Here is a 19,090-nt window from a genome sequence, read left to right as displayed (position 1 = left end):
AGGGAACGAACCACCGCCACGAGCTACGAGGATGGATCGCTAAACGCGGAGTTAAATGAGAGAAGCCAGTCGCCACAGGTTACCTACCGGATGGTTCCACTTATATGAAATGTAGACAAATCCACAGAGACGGAAAGTAGATTGATGGTTGCCAGAGGCTGGAAGTAAAGGGAAACCTGCTTCATGGGCATGGGGTTTCCTTCTGGGGTGATGAAAAGGTTCTGGAACTAGATAGTGGTGATGTTTGCACAACAGTGAGAGGCCCTCGTCTTACGGTCCATTCATAGAGGAGGAGGGAAGGGCAGAGAGACGAGGGTGCCTCGCCAGCATTTGTCTGAATGCTTTCTCAAATCTCCCTGCATCACTGTCCCCAGCAAAGAGTCTCCTTTGAATATCCACAGTCACATCAACCGCCAGGAGGTCGATTCACATCCGAAGACCACAGACTCCCACTGTCGCATCTTAACCCACAACGTGTGCCACGTGGGGAACGTATCGGCAAGGTCTACACTTCTCCTTTTTCCTCCAAATTCAGCCCACCTTCAGCTTGGTATTCCAGTCACACAGAGCCCCTGGGAGCCACTCAGTGCCACTAAATTGTATGCTTTAAAAAGGTTCATTTTATGTTCCGTGAATTTTACCTCAAAAAGTTGCCATGTCAGAACAGATTGCATCACGTTACATTCAACACCTTTTAAATACAAATAACGCGCTCAACAATAAAATATTAAAGGAAAAGATGCTATACAAAAGCCGACTGCCAGGCAAATATATTCCATTCATTCTATTAATATTAAGCGAGCTGTCTGCGTCTCATCTAGAAGAGGAAAGCCGTGTGATTACGCCGCCCTATCCTGTGATGAGGACGGGACAAGGGCGGCAGAAGTAAGGATAGTGGGAGGAGCTGTTTTGCCCAAGGGCCACCAGCGTGGTAGGGGACAAATATTGCCAGCGTGCCTGACACCCGGAGGCCACAGCCTGCCTCGTGGAAAAGTTAATTAGCCGGGCAAGGCAGAATTAGGTGGGAGCTCAAATGGGGCGATAAAGAGTATTGTACATGTTTACAGAATGTAGAGATGGAAAAGCTCTCCTGGCCTGTACTCCTCAAAGGCTGAAAAGAGGGCTCACAGTGAGCTTGAGTTCTGAGAATCAAGAGTCAGGGCTTTTGTCCCTGTTTGGGTCACTGCACGACCATGAATGTGGTCAAGCCGTGTAACTTTCTGGGTCTTGGTTTTCCTTGCCAAGTGCCTCCCAGACTAAGGTGACATCACAGATGTCTGTGGAACATTTAAAACATAAAGACTCGTAGGGCAAGAGCAAAGGCCCCTTAGAGATCAACCAGGGGTTCTCAGGCTTGAACCTTCTGGGGCGTATTATTCAGATCGCCGATCCGCACACCCAGAGTTTCTGATCCAGTAGGTCTGGGGTGGAGACCTGAAAATTTGCATCTCTAACAAGTTCTTGGGGAGGCTGATGCCTTAGCACACCTTGAGAACCACTGACTTAAGCCAGACTAGATGTCACCAACCTTGGCCGCTCATCGGAATCACCTGGAAAATATTTTAATACAAAAAATACCATACGTATTTCACACCATATGTAGTGAACCAGGAATCCTCGAGACTCTAGACCTTTTTGTCCAGCTCTAGGTCCCGTGATGCTTCTGAACAGTGGGCCTGGGCCCTTACGGTGAGTGGGATTTGGAATACGGGAGAGAAGGACATCGAGATTCGCTTGAGCCAGAATAAGCAGGAATCAGCAGCCTACCATGGAAACCACGACGCAGCTCATCTTTGATAAAATGTATTGGCCACTCACTGCGCTGATTTGGCACCTAACGAAGTGAGGGGAAAAGATGCCATAGGAAAAGGAAAGTGGCTTTTGCACAGACACGCTTGGGAAAGAACTGAGGAAACTTCACAGAACGTTCCAGACGGTGCCAGCGCCGTTCTGCCAATATCTCATCCTGCCTTCCCTTTATTTTTTCCCAGAATGAAGTCTAAAGAATAAAGGGGTTTTCAAATAAAAATACTGTAGCAGAAATTCCTAAGGAATGATATCCAGCGTGCTGGGGTTTTAGCATAAAATGTTCCGAGATGCCACTTCATGGAGCGCCTGGTGGAATGATTTGCTCACTGAATATTTAGCTCGTGGAATGGAGAGAAGGCGCCTTTCTGTTCTGCCCCATTAGTATTTCCCAATCCAGACATCGTACAGCACAAATACAGACCCCATGGCTGGTCTTATGTAGAGCAACTCCAGCTAGTTATTCAGAGATGTGACCCTGAGTGGCCTATTTGACCTTAAATCGTCTGCTGGAATTAAAACAGGCAAGAAAGTCCTATTGCTTCAGAAAAAACCAGGATGCATTCCTTGGCAGGCGCACATCACATGGGTGTCACACGGTGAGCTTCTACGAGGTGCAATTAAAAATCCTCCCAAGGGGCGCCCGGGTGGCTCAGCCAGTTAAGCGTCTGCCTTCGGCTCAGGTCACGATCTCAAGGTTCGTGGGTTCGAGCCCTGCGTCGGGCTCTCTGCTCTCCGAGCAGAGCCCACTTGGGATCTTCTGTCCCCCTCTTTCTCTGTCCCTCCCCCGCTTGCTCTCTCTCTAAAAAAAAAAAAAAAAAAAAAAATCCTCCCCCAATGGCAGCAAGTGGTCTGGCTATTTGGGGAATTCTCCCTGGTAACTACCATTGATTTGGAAAACTTCTTTTCGAGAAGAGTGTAAATTCTCGGAGGTCATGCTGTTACCTACTTCAGTTGTTCACAACACTTTAGGGCAATGCCGAGCACACAGTGCATTCGTAACTTTCTTTTCTTTTTGACTCAGAGAGGCACACAACAGAATCTCTGGACGCTAGAATGGGTTTACTTGCTGATCAGAAAATGCTGCCTTGAATACGCATCTTCTGTAACAGTTCCAAGGCAATCGTATTCTAGAGCTCCACAACGTCATTGCTGCACTTTTCTTATGACTCGGATTCTCTCGCTCTCTTTTCTTTTTTTATAATTTTTTTTTTTTAATGTTGATTTATTTTTGAGAGAGACAGAACACGAGCAGGGGAAGGGGCAGAGAGAGAGAGAGACACACACACAGGATCTGAAGCCTGACGCAGGGCTCGAACCCACGTACCGCGAAATCACGGCCTGAGCCACGGTTGGACGCTTAGCTGACTGAGCCACCCAGGCGCCCCGATTCTTTCTCTTCTCAATGTATATTATCCTATGGCCATAGAACACAGCCATGCTATGCCTTACTCGTGAACAGACGTGATGGGGGCGGTGTGGAAGGAGGGCTGGCCAGGAACCGGATTTGAGTCTCAGCCCAAAATCGGTCGCTGGGTGACCCCAGACATATCAGTTAGGCTTTACCAGCCTCCGTTTCTTTATCTGAGAAATGTACATAACGATACCAACTCGGCCACGTCTTAATCTCTCCAACTTGACTGTTAGCAACATAAAAGCAGAGGCTGGCTTTTCTTTCTCTTTGGTCTACTCCCTGTTACCTGCTGAGCACCCCCCATAAGCTCAGTAAATACTTGCATAACTGGAGTTTGGAGGAAGAAAGAGACAAAGGAAGAAAGGACTCTAGGGTTCAGGAGAGGTGCAAAACTCAGAACTATTTTTTTCCCCAGTTTTTTTTTTTTTTCTACTCTGTGTTTTCCTGGCGTAAGGACAGAGGACGGCAGCAGTGTTTGTGAACGTCAGCAGAGAGGGTGATGTTTGCGCAAGTCGGTGAAACTCGCAAGAAGCTGGGAGACTTGGGGAAACGATCTGCCTGACAGCCAGCGAGTGAGACTTCTAGCCCCATTAGGCTAGAATGTTGCCCATCTCTGATGTTGCCCATCATAATGTTGCCCATCTCTGCAAGGTAATTATGGGAAATCGATTAAATGCCACAGCATAGACCCTTCTCCTGCCTTCCCCTTCAATGGGCCCCATGTGAAGGTTACCATGGGAAGCACTCCTGCCTGAAACAGGAGTCATGTCTGTAGCCCGGGAGGTTCCAGTGGCAATGCTTTTATGCTCAGGGACATGGCCCTCGGAGATTCCATCCGATCTGTAGAAAGATCGCCTGGTAACGAGGGACAAACACATTTTAGAAGCCAAACCAAAAAACCAGGATACGTTCATTTACACAGTTGGCAAAAGAATCATCAAGGCTCTGACTTAGTTAGATCAGCAAACCTTACCAACTTGTAAGCTCTGAGTTGCTCGGGAAGAATTGTGTTTCATCCAGAGAGAGAGTTCACTTTCAAGTCATTTCTTGGGGCCACTTTGCAGGGAAAGTAGAACATCATAGGACCCGGGTAACGCGAGAAGCACCAAGGTCATCGTAGAGAGCAACGTTTTGGGTAAAAATGAGTATTTAACCAGTCTCGGTACAGGAATCACAGAGCACCCTGGTAACCAAAATTTCAACAAACTCTTCGGGCTGAGAAACGGCTCAGGAACAAAACCACAGAGGGCCCCAGACTTAGGATTCAATTTAAGACTTTCGACTTTACGATAGTGCAAAAGTGACACGCATTCAGTGGACACAGTACTTGGAATTGTGAGTTTGGATCTTTTCCGGGGCCGGCGATATGCGGTCCGATCCTCTCTCGAGGATCGCCACATTATTAAAACAAAACATTATTAATAATGTTTACATTATGCCACACAATCGCGAGACTGATCAACTGCACTGACGACCACCGTGTCCGCACACAACCAGGCTGTTTTTCAGCTGCAGACAGTCTAAGATGAACTACACGAGAGAGTCACCCCTTTGCTATCAGATACGCTTTGGGGCGAGATGATTTTGCCCCACTGTAAGTGAAGGCAAGTGTTCTGAGCACATTTAAGCAAGGCTGGGCTAAGCTATGATGTTTAGTAGGTTAGGCGTAGTGAATGCATCTTTGACTTCTGACATTTTCAGCTAACGATCGGTTTATTGGGAGGTAACCCCACGGTCTTCAGTGGGTGCGTGGGAATCACTGAGGGAGGCGCTTTGAGGAGAAAAGGCGCATGGCAGATATAGTAGAGAAGGAAACGGAGGAAAACAAGGATTCAGTCTCAGCGTAGCTCCGGCCTGATCCCACGAAGGAGCTCCGGAGCATGGAGAGCACCACAGAGTTGCGCCCTGAAGCAAGAGAACCCACCTTTGGTAGGGGAAGAGCATGGCCTCCCAGACAAGGTGACTCCCTTTGGCCAGGGGCAAACTTCTGAAGAGGGCAGAGCTGTGAACATCCTGCCTCTGGGGGTGATGTATCGGCCCCATAGAGGGGATCCAAGTGGGGCACCACCAGCATCTATCCTAGTCGCTACCCAGAGCCACCTACTGGCACTCAGTCAAGACAAAAACCCATCCATCTCTCAGCCTTGCCACTGGCTCGTCACGTCCGCTTTCTCTAATGGCAATACGTACCATATGCCATCCTTCAGGAAACATGTTCAGAACGCTTCCCTCATTTCACGCCCACTGTAATCCAGGGGGACAAACACGGGCAGATACCTGCGTGCCCTTGGCGCGGAAGCTAAGAGAAGGGTCTGGCCACGGTCACGTGTCTGGAAGTAACATAGTTGAGACTGGAGCCTTGTTCCCTTTATGCTTGATGCCTATTGAACACAGCTCTTTGTCACGGGTTTGGTGTGGTCCTCTGTCCCTTTTATGCTTGGCAGTGGTAAGCCTCAAACAGGGACCCCCATTTGAACGGGGACTCGCTCCAGGAATACTGAAGTTCCTTGTCATGTATCACCAGCCCCGGTGAAGGGTTTCTCGTTTCTATTTCTAACATTTCGTACCAACTCTTAGTAATAAGCGAAAAATAACCTATTTTTATAAGATGACTCAGATGTCTCTGGAAACATTGACAATGCTTGGAATGTTTTGTTTTAATAATGTCCTGACCTGTATGCAGTAAGGCGTTTTAATGTAATAGCTAATGGGAGAGATTCTTTATCATGGCGACATTTAAATTTTGCTTTTATACTTTCCTTGCTTTTAAATTCAATCCTAGTCGATCCTCTCATGAGCTGAATTTGTGATAACTTCCCCCACTGTTGGCTTATTTCTGGGGAGCACTCTTGGCTTTCCATCTGACCTTTCCCTCCACTTTCTGAAGCCTCAGATCCTTTCTCATGAGCTAATGCTTTCCTGCACTGGTGTCTGGACATCCTGAGCCTACTCTAAACGCTCTCCTTGGAATGCTCATGTCATCGCGGGGGTCACCGGTACAAGGGCATTGTGGAGTTGTACAGACACAAGACATTGGCTCCAGACCGCAGTCCAACTTTGTGCTGACCCTGTGATCTTGTAGCAAAAAAAGTGTGTGGGTACTTAGAGTTGTGCACACCCTTTGACCCAGCAATGGTATTTCTTACATCTATTCTAGAGAAATACTTGTAGATATGCCCAAAGGCTTGATTATAAGGATATCTACGCATGGCAATTTTTATAAGGAAAAAACAACAACTGTTCAGAGACTTCTTAAAAGAAGAATGGTAGCATAAAACATGCTGTATGCAGATGATAAAATAAGATGAATCTCAGGGTGTCTGGCTGGCTCAGTCGGTAGAGGAAGTGACTCTTGATCTCGGGGTTGTAAGTTCAAGCCCCACGTTGGGTGTAGCGATTACGTTAAAGAAAAAAGATGCATCTCAAATTTGGATGTGCATCAGAATCCCCCCAGAGGACTTATTAAATCAAACACAAGCTGCTGTGCATTATCCCCAAAGTTTCTGATTAAGTAGATCTCAGACGAGGTCTGGGAATATGCATTTCCATCCAGGTTCGAGGTGGGACCCATTGCTCCATGAGAATACGAAATGACATAGTCTGTATACATTAGTCTGAAAAGGCAATTTACAGACCAGAAAGTACTTCAACCCTAGCTTTGGAAATTAATACCAATATTAAAAAAGTTTTTTTAATGTGTATTTATTTTGAGAGAGAGAGAGCAAGCAGGGGAGGGAGGAGCAGACAGAAGGAGAGAGAGAATCCCAAGCAGGCTCCGTGCCGTCCGCACAGAGCCAGAGGCAGGGCTCGAAGTCACAAACCATGAGATCATGACCTGAGCCGAAACCAAGAGTTGGACACTTAACCGACTGAGTCACCCAGGTGCCCCGTTGAAGGTCCTCTAGAGGCTTCCAAGTTTGGGTCATTGTCTTCCAAAGTAGCTGTGCAATTTTACACTCCCACGACCAAAATATGAGAGTTCCTGTTGCTTCGCATCCTCTCCAGCATTTGGTGGTGTTGGTGTTTGAGATTTTGGCCATTCTAATAGGTGTTTGTAAGCCGTATCTCATCGCTCTGGTAATATGCATTTCCCTCGCGACCTGTGGTGCGGAACGACTTTTCATATGCCGATCGGTCTGTCTTCTTTGGTTCTGCCAGAATTTTTAACAATCCGTTCCCTGAATGTCTAAACATCACCACACATTTTGAGTGACATTTTGCCCTTGAAAATTGACTGTGTTTGCCCCACGGCTTAGCAATTCACCTAGTTTGAAAAAGGAGTTTCGTAGATACAGTGCATCACCCACTGTCCCGTCAGGGCAATTCTCCCAGCTCACGTTGACTAAATGGGCGCTCGTTAGGTGACCAGGTGGGTGTCTGGAGGTCCTGCCCAAAGCAGCCTTATGCTAAGTAAACAAACAACAAAAAAAAACTAGACCCAAAAGAAAATAGAGTATGATTCCACTTACATGAAATATCCAGAATAGGCAAGCACATGGAGACCGAACACAGAGCAGCCTCTGTCAGGGGCTGGGGAGAGGGGGAGAATGAGGAGTGACGGGTCATGAGTGTGGGGTTTCTTTTTGGGGTGATGAAAACGTTCTGGAATTAGAATGCGGTCATGGTTGTGCAACTTTCTGGTCATCCTAAAACCACTGAATTGTACGCTTTAGAAGGGTAACTTCGGGGCGCCTGGGTGGCTCAGTGGGTTGAGAGTCTGACTTCGGTCATGATCTCATGGTTTGTGAGTTCGAGCCTGGCCTCGGGCTCTCTGCTGTCAGCGCAGAGCCCGCTTTGGACCCTCTGCCTTCTCTCTCTCTGCCCTTCCCCTGCTCTCTCTGTCTCTCTCAAAAATAAGCGTTTGAAAAAAAGAAAAAAGAGTAACTTCTGTGGTATGCAAATTGTATCTTAATTTTATAAAAAGGATTCTTAGGTTAGCTATCTTTTTAATGGCTTCCTAGAAGACCTACAGAGCGGACTCTTTCTTTCATCAGATCACATGAGGTTGGCTCCTTTTCCACCATTTTTTCACTTCGATAGTAACAGTCCCTTAAGTGGGAACACAGACTTTATATCTACCTTGGTTTTTATCCACCCCTCTCTCGTGAGTGGTGTTTCCTTCCTTTTACAGGAAACATTTGGTGGGCATTTTTACAACCCTCTTCTGGAAGTTCAAGACATGCCAGGACACATAAAGCCTAACTACCTAGTAAAAAAAAAAATAATAATATAAGAATTATTATGATTAATTTTTTTCGCTCCTGGAGCTTTATGAGTTTTGTTTTTTGAAAGGTTTGATCCAGCTTCCTCCCCTTCCTCCCTCTTGATTTCTTTTTACAGAGGCCCAGAGATTGGAAAAAGGGCCGTGAAACACAGCCACTTGCTTGCAGCACCTCCCAAGTACAAGGGCAGGTTGAGCAAACACCCTAAATTATCAAGAGATAAAGCCAGAGGTTTGGCCAAGAGGGGGTGCAGGAAGGCAGTGCCCAGGAAGGCCAGGCTCTGCCCAGATAAACCGTATCCTGGGGGCCCCTCCCACTGTGCACAAACACAGCTCTGGGGACTCTTTCTCCAGGAGCAGAATATCTCCGGGGTGAAAGCCAACACTGGCCCTTTGCTCCCCTGTGCTGTGTGGGTTTTAGATAACATGTCTTCAGGATCTCAAACACTCGCGTACGTTGGATCATAGCAAGAAGTTTGCCTCATACGCCTTCATTGACGGAACAAGGAGTATTTACTTCTGGGTTCTTGGGGTGAGGGAGGGCACTGTTCTTTCTCCTTGGGCCGCCCACGCACAGCCACTTTGGAAGACAGTCTAGCGGTTTCTCACAAAACCAAACACTCTTACCATATGATCCAGCAATCACGCTCCGTGGTACTTACCCAAAAGAACTGAAAGCTTCTGTCCACGCAAAAACCGGCACATGGATGTTTATAGAGGCTTCCTTCCTGATGACCAAAACTTGGAAGCCTCTAGATGTCCTTCAGCAGGTGAATGGATAACTTATGATATATCCATCCAGACAATGGAATATTATTCAGCACTAAAAAGAAAGGAGTCATCAAGCCATGAAAAGCCATGGAGGGTACTTAAATGCCTGTTCCTCAGTGAAAGAAGCCAGTGTGAAAAGGCTACAGACTTTAAGATTCCTAACCATACGGCATTCAGGACAGGCAAACATGCAGACAGTAGAAAGATCAGTGGGGGCGCCTGGGTGGCTCAGTCGTTGAAGGGTCCGACTTCAGCCCAGGTCACGATCTCGCGGTCCGTGAGTTCGAGCCCCGCGTCGGGCTCTGTGCTGACGGCATGGCACCTGGAGCCTGCTTCAGATTCTGTGTCTCCCTCTCCCTCTGCCCCTCCCGTGCTCATGCTCTGTCTCTCTCTGTCTCAAAAAATGAATTAAAAAAAAAAAAAACATTGAAAAAAAAGAAAGATCAGTGGTGGCCAGGGGTTGGGAGGAGGAAAGGATGAACAGGGGGAGCACAGGTCATTTTACATTTTACATTTGTCCAAACCCGCAGAATGTTCCATACCCAGTGAATGGTAATGTCAACTGTGGACTCTGGGTGATGATGTCAGTGTAGGCTCATCAGTTGTAACAAATGTCCCCTCTGGTGAGGGATGTTGACAATGGGGGAGGCTGGGCGTGTGGTGGGGGAAGGGGGAAACTAGGAAGTCTTTGTCCCTTCCCTCAATTTTGCTGCGAACCTAAAATTGCTCAAAAAATAAAGTCGATTTAAAAACATTCTAGAAGAACCCTTGGCACTAAGAATGGATTGTAAATACTTGCTGCTAACCAGGCCATTCCCCCCCTGTCTGGTCTTCTCCCAACAGGACTTTTAACCCTGAAATGCCATGTCCATGGGGGAGGAATCCACTTGAGAGTTTCACGAACACCGGTTTTAGCCCAGTGCCCCGGGATCCACTTGTCTGCCGTTCACCTGTCTGGGACTCAGTTTCCTCATCTGCGAGTGGGGGAGTCAGCCTAGGTCATCTCCAAGGCGCCTTGCACTTTACCAGCTTAGGAGCTGGGTGGGGTCTGACAAAAGTCAATGTGTAAGGTTGGCTGAAAAAATGTGACCTATACCTGTCTATCAAAACAAAATTCAGGGGTTATTATCCCAACGAAAGACTTTTTTTTTTAATGTTTGAGTCTGGGCTGCCTACCACTATGTATGTTCAATATAGAAAACTGGAAACGTTTAGAAATACGTAGAAAAGCAAAATCACTCATGGATCCTTCTCATTCAGGATAAACACAACGATATTTTGGTGGCTTTCCTTCCAGCCATTTTGAAATGAATTGTTTCCAAGTCTATCTTCTTCCCTAGACTGTATTTGTCTTCCCAAAGCCTAGAACTTAGCCAGCATGCCTTCCTTTTTTGATTTAATGAATCAATGAAGTTTGCAAGGCAGAGTATTTTCAATTCCAAGGTATTTCTGTAATTTATAGGAATAACAGGGCAAAGTGATTAAAAACAGCTGCTCCGTGTCAAGAACCAACCTTACTTTGGGGTAATAATCAAACACTTAATTTGGAAGAATTGGCCACTGAAGATAAGTTTTAAAGATTTTGGGGGGAGGGAGGGCAGAGAGGCTTAGGGAGGGAGGCCGATGCATTTCCATAAGAAAAGCCAGGCCCCAGAATTCAGAGCCTCTGGGCTTTCATAAAGGAGGTGACATTCCCTGAATAACCAAACTTCAAACTCCTGCAGACACGGCTCTTTTTAGAGAGTTTACATTTTTTAAACAATAGTTTAATGTATTTTAATAGCAAACTTACAGGAACAGCACAGAAGACAGACAACATTAAAAACATGTGCTTGCTTGCCTGTAGGTCAGCCCAGTTAGAAAAGTATAGTGACTGGATGGAATCCGTGTGATAAAAATGCGACAAACGCCACTTAGTTGAAGTCAGTAAGAAATTTACTTGTTTGTTTGTTTAAGTTTTATTTATTTTAAGAAATCTCTACACCCAACATGGGGCTTGAACTCACCACCCCGAGATCAAGAGCTGCACACCCTTCCGACGAAGCCAGCCAGGTGCCCCAGAAATGTTCCTGTTTTTAAAAAGTCCAAATGCTGGGGTGCCTGGGTGGTTCAGTCGGTTAGGCATCTGACTCTGGATTTTGGCTCAGGCCATGATCTCATGGCTCTTGATTTCAAGCCCTAGGAGGGCTCGGTGCAGACAGTACAGAGCCTGTTTGGGATTCTCTCTCCCTCTCTCTCTGGCCCTCCCCTGCTCGTGCTCTCTCTCTCTCTCTCTCTTTCAAAATAAACAAACATTAAAAAAAAACACCTCCAAATGGTGGCATTGTCTGGAAAATTTTAACAGGCTCATTTGTAATTGTTATAAAAGTTGAACCGCTGAAACACGTTCACTGAAGCATTTTGACTTGCATTACTGCTTTAGGTCCCTGCATTTGTATTAAAAATTCACACGCACGGAACAAAACAAAGCTTAAAATACACAAATAAATAAAGGGAAAAATTCACACACAAATGAAAACGGAAACACTGCCGATACCTGATTTCCATCCCCTGTTTTTCCACTTGGCAATCATACACGTAGGTCCCTTTTGACCCCGTTGGTGGGGGGTGGGGGTGGGGATCTAAAGTTCAGAACTACCAATAACAAAAAGAAGGGAATTTTTGAAGCGTGAAATATTTCCCATCAGAGTGGATTCTTAGGCACGTTCTCCGCGCATGCGGCGTGCTAGCTGGATGGCCTTTGGCACAACTGTTACACGTTAGGCGTGGACAGCACACAGGCTGGTGTCCTCGAAGAGGCCCCCCAGGGGCCCCCCAGATAGTCCTCCCTTGCATCCTGTGCGGCACCGATGGCAATGTCTCCCACCAAACGCTGGAAAGGAAGTTTGCGAACCAGAAGTTCAGTGCCTTTCCGATGATGGCGTCTAACCTCGAGGCGCGCACAGTACCAGGCCTGTCACAGTGAGCTTTCTTTGCCCCTCCAGGAGAGGGTGCGCTCTTGCGAACGGCTTTTGTAGCTGGTGGCTGGGGGGGGGGGGGGGGGGGCGGGGGCGGAATTTACCCCCGGTCGGTTTGTGGGCTGTCGGCTTAGTAGGAGCCGCAGTACAGACACCTCCTTACCCCCCTTCTCCTTCAGCTAGAGCTCGGCGAGGTAGAGGCAGTGCAGCAGTGGGTGCCCACACAGTTCGAGACTTTTAAACTTTAAAAAAAAAATGGTTATTTATTTTTGAGAGAGAGAGAGCACAGCAGAGGAGGCACTGAAACACACACACACACACACACACACACACACAGAATCCGAAGCAGGCTCCAGCAGGCTCCAGGCTCTGAGCCATCAGCACAGAGCCCGACGCGGGGCTCGAACCCACGAACCGTGAGATTGTGACCTGAGCCGAAGCCGGACGCTCAACCGACTGAGCCCCCCGGGCGCCCCGAGACTTTTAAACTTTTCAAAGCAGTTTTAGGTGCATACGACAACAAAAGCTAGAGGAAGGCACAGAGATTTCCCATTTGCTCCCAACCCCCCCCCCCCAAGCACAGCCTCCCGTGGTGTCAACAGCTCCTCAGAGCGGCGCTTTTGCTGCTGCGTGAACATCGCTTAGTGTCGTGTTCCGCTGCGAGTAGTGGAAAACCAGACTTGAGCGGCTCGAGGCTGGAGGCACGAATTTTTCACATAACAGGAAGTGCGGAGACGGACAGTGGCGCGTTCCGATGAAAGGGCTCCACCCTGTCGCAGCGGGACCCACATGCCTCCAGCAGTCTGGGCCTCTCCCTCGTTTTCCAGGTTCCAAGCGTCACTTCTGCGTCCAAGGCAGAAGGCAAATGGGAAGAGAAGAGAGAAAGGCCACACCAGCCGGCCCGGTCTCCTTTGGTCATGGAATCAGAGGCTGTCCAGCGTTCGCCCCTGTCCCGAGAAGACTTCTGCTCAGGGCTCCCTGCCGGGAATCAGGTCACATGGCTCCCGGCTACAAGATGGCCCGTGGCACAGGGCTGGGCAACGTCAGTGCCGCAGACAAATTGCGATTGTGTTAGCACAGAAGAAGGGGGTGAACGGGTACTGGCGTGCAACTAACAGGATTTGTCATACACGCCGCAGTGACCAACAGCTGTGTGGCTTGCTGCAGGATTTGAGTTAGGGGAGACAAAGCACCCATTTCAGTGGGCGTCCAGTGTAGGGTAGATTTTTGTTTTCAAGGAGTTTTATGTATTTGTCTATTTGAGAGAGAGAGAGAGAGAGAATGCAAGTGGGGGAGAGGGGCAGAGGGAGAGAGGGGATCTTAAGCAGGCTCCAAATGCTGAGCGTGAAGCCCGACACGGGGCTCGATCCCACGACCCCCGGGGTCGTGACCGGAGCCAAAACCAAGAGTCGGATGCTCAACCGACGGAGCCACCCGGGCCGCCCCCGGTGGCTTTTAATAAGAGTGGCAACTCCGTTCATTATCACAAACACTTCCTTGGAGTAGGCAGGTGAGGTGTCCCCAGCCCTGCCGGACAGACGAGAAAACGGAGACTGAGGCGGGCGCAGCTCCGGGAACACGGTCAACCCGGAATTCGAATCTGACCGTTGGCACCTCCCAGCCTGTGTCAAGAGCTGTGATTCTGTCCCTGTCCTGCTCAGTCAGCACTGCATGTTGAACCTCCGGCTAAGGTCAGAGGACTTGAAATAGTGAGAAACGAACAGGGTCGACCCGAGTTGGGGGCCAGTGGAGGATGGCGAGTCTGTCTGCGGTTTCCTCTGCCCCCCAGATGGCCTGTGGGCTTCTGGTTTTGTTCATTGCAACATTCGGAAGGACTTTCTGACTGCAAGTGAGGGCTGGCAAAGTGTAGACTGAGCAGCTGTGGCCGGCGGTGGGCAGTCACACCCGCACCCCCGCCCCCAACGTCCGATTACAGAAGGATATTGACAAACAGTTCACGGCCTCCGGTTCTTGGCAAAAGCTTGCTTTTTGAAAGACAAGTCCTTCAAGATCTCTTTTTTGAAATATCGGGGTTTTCCTTCGGTTGCTGAAGCTTCTCACGCCACAGAGAAGCTATGGGGGGGACTAGGAGGGAATTTCAGAGACCGAGACCCATAAAACCCCCTCCACTGAAACGCAGACAGGGTACCGTATGTGTGGCCCCTGGGAGGAAAAGTCCTCCAGCGCTTGGCAATAAGCAAAAGAATGACTGCGTGCCCTTTCAAGGTCACACCGAAGCACTGTGTACCAGGCCAAGGGACTTGAACTCTCTACAGAAATGCATCTTTGCTTGAGGTACCTTTTATCATTGATTAGGACTGGGACCCTATGAAGTTAGATGTTAACCCATAGACTGATGACTTAGAAACGATTTTTTTGGTAAAAGGGATCATCTGTAAGGCTACAGTTTTATTGCCTCGTAGGACATTAAACAGTTTTGTATCGATCGTCACAATCATATCATGACATTCCTTTTTCCGCTATTTACACAGCGGTGTCACTTATATGCTGGTTTCCTCGTGAATGAATTCAATATGTCTTTGATACAGGCTCACCATATATTTGCATGAAGGTCACATCTCGAGCTCTTTGAAGTTTGCCTTGGCAATTCTGATAGGGAAGACAGAGTGTAGTTTAAGGCATTCGGCAACGTGAAGATTATGAAATGCAAAGAGGAAAGTCCCACTGGGAGTATATGTGCTATTTAACTTGATCCTTGCCTCTGGCTGTTCATAAACACCGTCTAGAAGCTATTCCTCACAGCGTGTTGGCGTGGGACTCCAGAACGGAAACAAAATAAAACAATGCAAAATGAGAAAGCCCTATGCAAACTAATGGATGAACACAGAAATTACAATTTTAGAAATGAAATGGAATCTGGTGGCGGTGGCCACCCAGAGAGCATCCTTCTAGCTTCTAAATCCTGTCTCTCTACAGGTACTTACGTTCTTTCCAACCCAGAGTCTATTTTCAAGGCCACGAGCATTGGATAGAATTTCTAGTACAGAGAAAAACAAGCTGCATCAAGCAGATTTTACCCTCATCTCCCCAGCAATCCTTTCGTCCTCCAGGGAGGAGGACACACATTGTAAAGATCCAGAAACCAGTGCCTTCTCGAATGGATACCGGTCTCAAACGACTTTTGCTGAGTTCCAGCTTCTAGAAATAATCGTTTGGGCTCTAGTGATAAAGGTTACTATTGTACTTGTTTGTTTGTTTGATTTATTTAAACCGTCTTGGTGGTAGAGCCGACAGAGTCTGGGGAAAGAGAAGAGTATTTGGGAAACAAACAAATTATGTCCTGTATTTATCATGTGTGTGTGTGTGTGTGTGTGTGTGTGTAAAAGGGCTCTTGTTTGAGGCTACCCATCAGTTTTGGCACTTCTGAGACTTAAGCAGAGGTCACTGATGATCCCATGGGCTTTGTTGGTGAATTTGTTATAAATATAGTAGACACCTAGCCCACATCATCACATGAGTTCCTGCAGTCCCTGACCGCACGTTTCCACCGCTAAGGCAGTTGCATGTGGGGAGGCTGGGAGTGTCAGAACAATTGGTTTAACTACATGGTGATACTCCTCCCAGAAAAAAAAAAAAATAACTAACCACCGGGATTTCCAGGATGATTTCCACCCAGTGGGTCACAGGAAAGAGCTCTGGGATAATCCATGTCAGAGTTCTGGTATGTATACCGTGTGCAACTGACAAATGCCCATAAATAGAAAGTCCCCGTGACGATATTGTCATTTACATCTGCAATCCATTTACTGTCTCTGTCACAGTCTAGATCCTCAAACACCTCGCCTCTCAAAGAAAAACAGGGTGAACTATATACAGAATCACAGGACATATTTTTTTTTTATCGTTGGTGTTGCTTAATATAAAATAATATTTTATGTATTGCTTAATATAAAATAATATTTTATGTATTATGTTATATTCCTAGATGCAAACTGGTAGGAAGCCACATGTGGGTCAAAGAATCTTTGAATTGTGTTGGTTGTGAGGCAATGGGCTTAGTTGTCCTTTCCCTAATGTTCTAATACCACAAACTATCCTCATTTCATAAAATAGTAATTTTATTTTAAAATGGTTTGAGATTGATCAGGCATTACTCTTTCCAGAGAGCTGTCACTCAATGCTGGTGATGACTGGTTTTCTATTAGGAGCTCAGCAATCAAACCTTTGATAATTATGTTAGACTCCTATCCATTGGCCAATGGTATTCAGAATCTAAATTCTGATCTTTAGTCTTTTGGTGCTCATTCCATTCTGAGTCCTCAGTGGAGGGTTAGAGGACTCAGGTTAAGTCTTCTCAGCTCCTTAAGATTGTCTTATGCCAATAAGGAGACTCGAAAATATTTACAAACACTATTATTCATACGTTTTGGAAATATCTGAAAAAGCAAACCACTTTCAAATATGACAAATGATTCTTTCCCAAACTTAAATTCTCTCATCTGCCTTTTAAGGTAATATTCTCATATGCCTCTATTAAACCCGTCCTCCTCTTGTCTGGCGACACGAGACTTTCCTTGTTTCTTAAGGTTTTCAACTGAAATAACCATGTTAATTCTTTTGTTTGCCTTCCTGAGCCAGAATGTAATCATTGTGCATCCAATTTCCTTTTCTTTCTTTCGCCAGTTTTTTTTTTTTTTTTGAACAATACTCTCATCAACAAGTAATGGGTGGGATAAGACAGTATTGTCGCTTGTTACGAATCGCCCTAGGCTTAGTATACTGGAAAACAAAAATCTAGTTTTGAAAATGGCTTTTGACCATATTTTTTTTAATGGGAGAATCAATTATATAATTAGCTCTGGCATAACCTCAGACTCCTTTTGCAATATCATTCTTCATATGACTCTATCAAGAAAAATAATGGACTGCGTCTTTTTTCCACAGCCACCTCCCATGCAGAAGAAAATCACCAAGGGCTTTTGGACCAAAATGATCCAGCAACCAGCTTGTCTGGAGAACTCCCTATTGCCCCAAATCTCCTAGTGGCTTTTCTTTCCCTTTCCAGCACCATGAGATGAAAGGGTCAAAACAAAACCCTTCATATTATTTTGTTTTTTTTAACCTTTCTTTTTTTTTAAAGTTTATTTGTTTATTTTGAGAGAGAGAGAAAGAGAGCTCAAGCTTGGGAGGGGCAGAGAGAGAGAGAGAGAGGGAGAGAGGAATCCCAAGCAGGCTCTGTGCCATCAGTGTGGAGCCCGACGCGGGGCTCGAACTCACGAACTGTGAGATTCTGACCTGAGCCAAGATCAAGAGTCGGACGCTTAACTGAGCCAGCCCGGTGCCCCAAAACATTTCGTGTTGTTATTGAAGGCTTCTATACTCTAATTGCATTTGTAATTCCATGAATTCTTCAAGTTTTCTTTGAATTTTCGAAAGGAGCCTTAGTTAGAACTTAACTCTTCTTTCAGAAACACGGAGCAAAAGTCTCTGGTAAGTTTTCTTCCATACAAAAGGCTTCCGTGTCTTTCCATCCATTTGGTTTCCTAGACTCCATGACTCTTGTGATACTTCCTTTTCCCTAGCAATGCTACGGATCTATACAGATCCATGGAAGGATTCTTTCGCTGTGCACCTTTCACACAGCATATGTTTTGATTTTTCACTTTCTAAAATGATCAAAGACACTGGCTGCCTTCGGAATTGCATGCCGGCCCCTGTTCCTTTCTTGAGCTAGCCAGCCCTGCTATCGTAACCTTCGTGAAGGCAGGGGGATCTGGCTACTGCCTGCCATACCCCTGATACCTAGTGCAGGACCTAGTATATCATTTCATTATCTCAACAAATGCATATGGAGCCCTACTGTATACTAGGGCTATACTGCATAGGGCTCCATATGCATTTGTTGAGATAATGAAATGAACCCCTTCCCCTAAAGACGATGTATAGAGTATGAGCCACTCACCTGTTTAACGGATCTCAAAATGCAGTTACACTTTGCTGGGCCAGGATCTAGAGACATGGTTCTGGAAATGTGTGTGTACCCTAAATCCTTCTGGATATGTGCTGAAGGCCGTGGACATTCTGCTCAGGGAGAGTTTGACAGCTCCAACGAAAAGGGTCGTTGGGCAACTTAGATGCCGACCGATTCCCAAACTCCCATCTGTGGGCCTCTACCTAAGGGCGTCCTCTCTCAGCTGTCCGTGAATGTTCATTTGTGAAGAGACGTGCCCGGGACTGAGGGTCCCAAAAGGGGGTGCTTCCTGAGTGGTGGGAATGTGGGGGCCTGAAACAGAGACTTGGAGGTCACTAATGGCCAACCAGGGCCACAAGTGGACCGTGAAGGGCTCAGGTCAGGGAGAAGAAAGATAAAGAAGCGGTGGTGAGGAAGAACAAGTGGAGAGATGAGGGTTACCTGGCACAGAGACATTCCTTCAGCCTTCCAGGGTACACTGGAAGATTCTTGGGGGTGCTCTCGGGTTGAGATCTGGGGGGGGGGGGCGGTGAGGAAAAGGAGGTGGAGATCCGACACTGAGCCAGGACCCGAGGTCCAAAGCCAAAGTGTCCTTTTCTTCCCCTTGCCAAGAAGAGTGAGCCAACAGTCCCGGACTTTAAGCGCAGAGTGGAAGGGGCAGACGGTTAGCAGGAGAAAAGAAAATAGAATCTAACTCGTCACACGTTGATTGAGCACCTGCTTTGCTTTGACGGGCCCAGGAACTAGGCAGACAGCGGGCACCCTTTCGTCACGGAGCTTGAGCGACTGCCTGACCGGAAAGTCTGGAAAAGGATGAACCCGGCCGAAAGGAATGATCTTGGCCCAGCCGTTGCGAATCCGCCCACAGCTCCCTCACGCAACAGCCGTGGTGCTCAGCGGGAAGCGATTTTGCACCCCCACCCTGGCCCCAGGGGACATTGGGCAACATCTGAAGACAATCGCGTCTGTCGCATCTAAGGGGGAGGAGG

The 19,090-nt window shown here is 47.1% G+C and overlaps 1 long non-coding RNA gene across 1 annotated transcript in view; it reads right to left on the bottom strand.

Moving 5' to 3' along the window:
* The window catches only part of LOC131502000 (uncharacterized), a 197,750-nt gene that overhangs the window by 75,282 nt on the left and 103,378 nt on the right, over positions 1-19,090 (bottom strand). The window lies entirely within an intron of this gene.

The sequence above is a fragment of the Neofelis nebulosa genome, chromosome X (assembly GCF_028018385.1).
Source record: "Neofelis nebulosa isolate mNeoNeb1 chromosome X, mNeoNeb1.pri, whole genome shotgun sequence".
NCBI classification, from domain to species: Eukaryota; Metazoa; Chordata; class Mammalia; order Carnivora; family Felidae; genus Neofelis; species Neofelis nebulosa.
This window is presented reverse-complemented; position numbering and strand designations above follow the sequence as displayed.